Source organism: Oryctolagus cuniculus, chromosome 11, assembly GCF_964237555.1.
Source record: "Oryctolagus cuniculus chromosome 11, mOryCun1.1, whole genome shotgun sequence".
NCBI classification, from domain to species: domain Eukaryota; kingdom Metazoa; phylum Chordata; class Mammalia; order Lagomorpha; family Leporidae; genus Oryctolagus; species Oryctolagus cuniculus.
Genome location: NC_091442.1, coordinates 47,790,110 through 47,796,046, shown reverse-complemented (window position 1 = coordinate 47,796,046; position 5,937 = coordinate 47,790,110). Strand labels below are relative to the sequence as shown.

Genomic DNA, 5,937 nt, shown 5'->3' with positions numbered 1-5,937 from the left:
CTGCAAGTTAAACAAGCTTCTTTTGTAAGGTACCAGTTCCTCCTCTTACTCTACACCTTCATCAAAAAGGAAACTCCATTTTTCACCCAGGGAAGTAAGCTCCTTGAAGAACAAAACCAGGGAAATCCAGGAAAGGGCAAGAACATCTCATCTGCTGTGGTTTGTTCCCCCCAAGTCCCACACTGGGGCCTGGTCCCCCATTCAGTGGCAACGAGAGATGCCAGCACCTTTCAGAGGTGACCAGGTCGCGAGAACTCCACCCAAAGCGCTGGGTCTCCCCAGATGGGACTGGTTGCTCTGAGAGCGGTTTGTGGTAGGTAGCAGGTAGGCTGTCATAAAATGTGTCAGCCTCTCCTATCTCACCATATGGCCTCTCTTCTGCAAACAGTCACCAGGTGTTTTCCACCATGAGGTCCTCACCAGAAACTCAGCAGATGCCAGAACCATGCTCTCAGACTTCCAGAACTGTGAGCTGAACAAACCTGTTTCCTTTAGGACTTACCCAGCCTCAGCTACTTTTTTTTAGAGCTTACATGGCAGTGGGGGGCTTGAGATAAGAATGATAACATGGATAATAATGAGTAATACATGAAAAGCTTTCTAACAGTGGGGATCCGAATTCAGACCATAAGTCCCGAAGTGGGGACCTTGGCATAGAGTACAGAGGTCCCAGGATGGAAGGATGTGGCTGGGGGTCAGAGGCCGGAACCAGGGAGCAGATCTACCCAGCAAAAATGGCCCAGACACATGCCCAGGCCTTCTTCCCCTTTGTGACCAAGGCCACCTGAGGACCTTCTTACCTCAAGCCTATAGCTCCTTTCCCCAGACAGTACAACAGAAGAGAGGCCCAGAAATGTTGCCAAACAACACCACAAACCAGCTGGAGGTATTGCTGTAGAACCCCCAAACCGGGCCTGCTTGCCCGGCGCACAGAGCCAATCACCGACACGGGGCAGGGCAGAAAGCAGGTGTTTACTGTAGAGTGCGAAGCAAGGAGCTAGGCGGCTATTGCTATATTCCCAGGATCCCCAAAGAGTTAGGGTGAAGGCTTTTATAGACTGAAATTGGGGCAGAGAGGTTCATGACCAGCTCATGTCCAAGTCCCTGGTTGGTGCTGTGCTCTTTATAGAATTGGTGATATCCAAGTGGGCTCCAGCTGACCTGGGGGTTACATGCAGTTGGCAGCTGTGCTCTGTCCAGACCTGGAATCCCCCTAAACAAACTCCTCTGGACAATACTGGCCATCAAGGTTCTGATCCATTGTAGAAGCAAATGACTCCTGGAGTCCAGTAATTAGAATCTTGTCTGGCCAGCTGTTTCACTCCCTCAAGTCAGTGAATTCCTTTTGATAAAGGACAGGTGAGGACACCTTGGACTAAGGGAGACAAGACGAAAGGCTCGGTCCTGCTTTTACATTACAGAAGCCAACATGCTTTTGGAAAATTGGCCTAAGATAGAAATGCTATTGGAGTCTGAAGGCAAAGAACGATACACCTCCCCCAAAAGTAAACCATTCCCTAAACAGTGCTGAGAGAAATGGTGTCAACTCAGATCCCTGCCTCATACCACACACAGGTGCAGCAACTCTGCTTCCAAGGTCTGCCCTGGAGAACCTCAGGAGTGTGCACATGGAAAGCAGGCTGGGAGGGCCCCTTGTAAAATCAGCTCATTAAGGAATGATTTGATGAACGGCAGTCTGTTAGGACAAGGCTCTCATGAATGAAGCTAAACTGTGATCACGTAAACAGTAACAAAGACGTCTTCCTTCCACTTTTCAAGTTGTTACTTAATGAAGGCTCTTCCCTGCCCCTACTCTTGTGAACAGTGTGTGCATAAGAATTCCAGGAGCTCCTGGAGAGAGGGCTAGGAATGGTAGACCTGTCCATCAAGAAGCCCATTTCCCAGACGGAACCTCACCAAAGTCCGAAAATCTGCATAATTATCAATTGACTGGACTCACTGTTGTTTTTTTTTTTCCTAACTGCCCTCTGCAAGTACCCCTTTAAAAAGGGGTAGTCTTTGCTGGCCACTGCCAGTTTCTAGAAATAAATTTGTTCCTCTTACCAGCACTCATGTCTGCTGAGTTGGATGTCCAAATGGCAAGCAGCAAGGGCTAACAATTGTCCACTAACAATACTGAAGGAACTGGATCTACAGATGGAAAAAATATGGTTTTGAGTAAAAGCATCAAGTCATAAGAAATGCAGCCTGTTACTTTTTTATACAAAGTATTAAGAGCCTGAGACTGAGGCTTCGGGTGAGTCAGCTCCTGAAAAGAACCAAGGAGAGTGCCTGGCAGGCAGGAGGGGCTCCTAGGGACCCTCCAGGATCATCGGGGCCCCCGAACATTGGGTTCCACATCTGGAGATTCAACCAATGATTGGGAGTTTTCAGGAAAGAAAATTAAATTGCCTCAGGGTGCTGGAGTTTGAGCCTTGGTCCACTTCTGATCCAGTTTCTTGCCTATTTGCACCCTGGGAGGCAGCAGGTGATGATGAGAGAGCAGGTGGTGAGCCCCTGCTCCAGCAACCGGGAAGTGGCTAAAAAATAAGACACGGGCAAAGGAACAGGCTCAAGATAGCTGACTCCAAGAAGCTGCTTACCCTAACCTCAAGGAGACCACAACCCTCACTAAACTCGCCCTTGTAACTCGTTAGCATAGTAAAAAAAAAAAAAATCACTGTTTGCAGTTGTCATGGCAACCCCTGGATGAGCCCTCAGGAGCAGAAAAAAGAAGTGGATCTTTGGGAGTTGCTACTCCTTTTCTAGAAATAAGAATGTTACTTATTTCCATTTTGCTGGAAAGGCAGAGAAAGAATGAGAGAGAACAATCTCTTCTACCCACTGATTCACTCTCCAAAGGTGTGCGAGAGCTGGGGCTGCGCCAGGCCAAAGGCGAGGGCTCCGAATTCACTCCAGGTCTCCCACATGGGTGGCAGGGACCCATGTACCTGAGCCCTCATCTGCTGCCTCCCAGTGCACTATCAGGAAGCCATATCAGAAGCAACACAGCTAGGATACAGTGCTGTTCCAAGTGTTGTCTCAACGGTCCAACGTCTGTCCCAGCATTCTACCCCTATATTTTCCTTCTGCCACTTAAAAGACTTTTTAAAAAATGTTTACTTGCGAGGCAGGGAGAGCTCCCATCTGTTCATTCACTCCCCAGATGCCCACAGCCGAGGGACGGAATCTGGTAGCTAGGAACTCACTCCGGGTGTCCCACATGGGTGGCAGGAACCCAGCTCCTTGAGCCAGCATCTGCTGCCTCCCAGGGTCTGCATTGGCAGGAAACTGGAGTCAAGAGCCAGAGCCAGGAATCAAACCCAGGCCCTCTGATGTGGGATATGGGCTTCTTTACCACCAGGCCAAACAGCTGCTTGGCCATTTTTTCAAATTTATTTCTAGTTATTTGAAAGGCAGAGTTACAGAGAAAGAGAGGGATAGAGAGAGGTCATGGCCAGGGCTGTGCCAGGCCAAAGCCAGGAGCCAGGAGCATTTCCCTGCTGAATCCCATCCATTTTTTTCTTTGAATCCCTTGTAGTCCAGACACTTTCTTGTTTACCAATAGGGGCAGCCTACGGAATCTGCATCTTTCCAAGGGGTTCCCTGGAGGAAGCAGAAGGTGCAGGGCCCTTAAGAAGGGGGCGGGGAGAGGCACTGTGGTGCAGCGGGTTAACGCCCTGGCCTGCAGTGCCGGCATCCCATATGGGCCGATTCTAGTCCCGGCTGCTCCATTTCCGATCCAGCTCTCTGTTATGACCTGGGAAAGCAGTAGAAGATAGCCCAAGTCCTTGGGGCCCTGCACCCGTGTGCGAGACCCAGAAGAAGCTCCTGGTTCCTGGCTTCAGATCAGCCCAGTTCTGGCCATTGCTGTTACCTGGGAGTGAACCAGCGGATGGAAGACTTCTCTCTGTCTCTGTCTCTGCCTTCTCTCTGCCTTACAAATAAATAAATAAATCTTAAAAAAAAAAAAGTGGTCTGGAAGCCAAACAGGCCATCCTGGACCTTGAAGCCCCACTAGGCAGGGACCCAGGGACCCAGGGACCCAGGGACAGGCAGTGAGCCTGGTGGTGTGGGCTGGCATTGAGGGTAGGAAAGACCCATGCTGCAGGGTCACAGGACGCTCGGCAGAGCAGCATGACCCTGTTGGCCACCCCACCCCACCCCCAGCTTCTCAGAAAGGGCTGGGGGCTTGGTCTTGATCATTTCAGATCTTACAGAGTACCCAGAGGCACCTTCCAGAAGCCCAGGGCTGGGTCTAGGGAGGCAGGCCCACTTCCGAGGGAAGTTCCTGAGGGCTTCCTACGAGAACTTCAGGAGTGCGTGGTGCCGGCGATGCAAAGATGGAGCCCCCACAGAAGCCCTGCTTCCTCCACCCCCTGTCCCCAGAGACAGACAGGGCCACACGTGCTGGCGACTTGGCTTAGGGAGAAAGAACTCTCTCAAGCAGGGAGCTTCAGAATAAAGGGTGGCGTTTGGCCTGGGCCATGTGACTTGAGTAAGGGTTCATGGAGACAACAGAGGAAGGCATCCCACAGAGGACTGCCAGGCAGAGTGCTGTGGTGGGCAGCCATGGGTCTGTCAGTGGGTTCTATCCGGGCCTCCACAGTGTTTCACCCATGTCCTTGGCACCAGCCTCCCCCAGCCTGAGACGGGAGGCCATGCTGGGCCCTGCAGCCTTGTTAGGCTGAGAGGCACTGCACGACTGCGGCCCCAGGGCTGGGTGGGAGTTGTGGCTATATGTGACCTGCAGGTACACAAGGTCCCAGTGTTGCCTGTATGCTCTCTCCATTGCAGTGCCCGTGGGCATCTACTCACCAACATGGACTCCATGGCCAATTCGCAGAGCAGCCCCCGGGGGTTTCCATCCCCTCCTTTGGCAGAGACTGAGTAAGCTGATGGGTGCCGCCAGCATCTGCCAGGGCACCCACAGATCCATCCAGCCAGGTGTTCTCATGGAAACTCCATGGCCCCCAACAAACCCCACAAACACATTTCTACAATGGCCGATGCATCTGTCCCACCTGTAGACTTGGCGCTCTTACTCCTTGGCTGAGACCATTTGCTGAAGCGTCAGCTGCAGGTTCTGTGGCCTCAGAGCTGCTGGGGCAAAGACGTGGCCTCTGTGGGTGGCATCTTATCTCCCTGTTGGGCTGCACGGTCTGGTAGGAGATGGTGGGTACTTGCCCTGGAATAGGAAGAATCACAAAGGTGCGTGGAGGGTAAGGCAGAAGGAGCACGACCCCCCACGAACAGGGACAGGAGAGGGGGAGCTGAGACATGGAGCTCTGGAGGGCTTGTGATGGAGCAGGGTGCCCTGCAGGTGGACAAGCCAAGGGCCTGAGAGCAGGAGCTCCTGGGGAGGCCCATGGCTCCAAGGGACTACTGTGGCAGGCTTCAGGATGTTCGGTTCCAAGCAGCCTCTCTGCCGCTCAGAGGCACCAGCCTAGGGCCTGACACTTGCATCTAGAATCCCTCTCTTCTTCACCACTGAGCACGATGCTCCAACCCAACGCCCTGTGCCTCACCTCCCGACCCCCGTGCCCTTCAAGCTGAGTTACTGCTCACTTGCCCTATACCTGACACCCACCGCCAAGGGAGGACACTAGTCTCCTGGTTCTGCTCAGTTCCGTGGGCCGCACACCGGGATGATGGTGGGGTCAGGGACATGGCTGCCAACCTTGGCCTCAGAGGGTGCTGGTGCCCTGCAGGGTTTACAAGTAGCTGCCAATCAATGCTACAGGAGTGCCAGGGGACTTCAAAATGGTGGTGCAAAAAAAATGGAATTAAAAGTTAACTTCAACCTTTCTCTCTGTCTCTCTCTCTCTCACTGTCCACTCTGCCTGTCAAAAAATAAATAAAAATAAAAAAGTTAACCTCATTTTGATGCAGAAAGTGCATCATGCATCCAGAAATCCATGCATACAGAAAGACCTC

At 52.1% G+C, this 5,937-nt stretch overlaps 1 long non-coding RNA gene across 1 annotated transcript in view; it reads right to left on the bottom strand.

Moving 5' to 3' along the window:
• Nucleotides 1–5,937, bottom strand: part of LOC127490979 (uncharacterized) — a 34,087-nt gene that overhangs the window by 24,089 nt on the left and 4,061 nt on the right. Inside the window, exons 2-3 of the long non-coding RNA XR_007919390.2 lie at nucleotides 5,025–5,188; nucleotides 2,065–2,151 (exon numbers count right to left, since the gene is read on the bottom strand). This is a non-coding gene — a long non-coding RNA (uncharacterized lncRNA). The remainder of the gene's footprint in view (nucleotides 1–2,064; nucleotides 2,152–5,024; nucleotides 5,189–5,937) is intronic.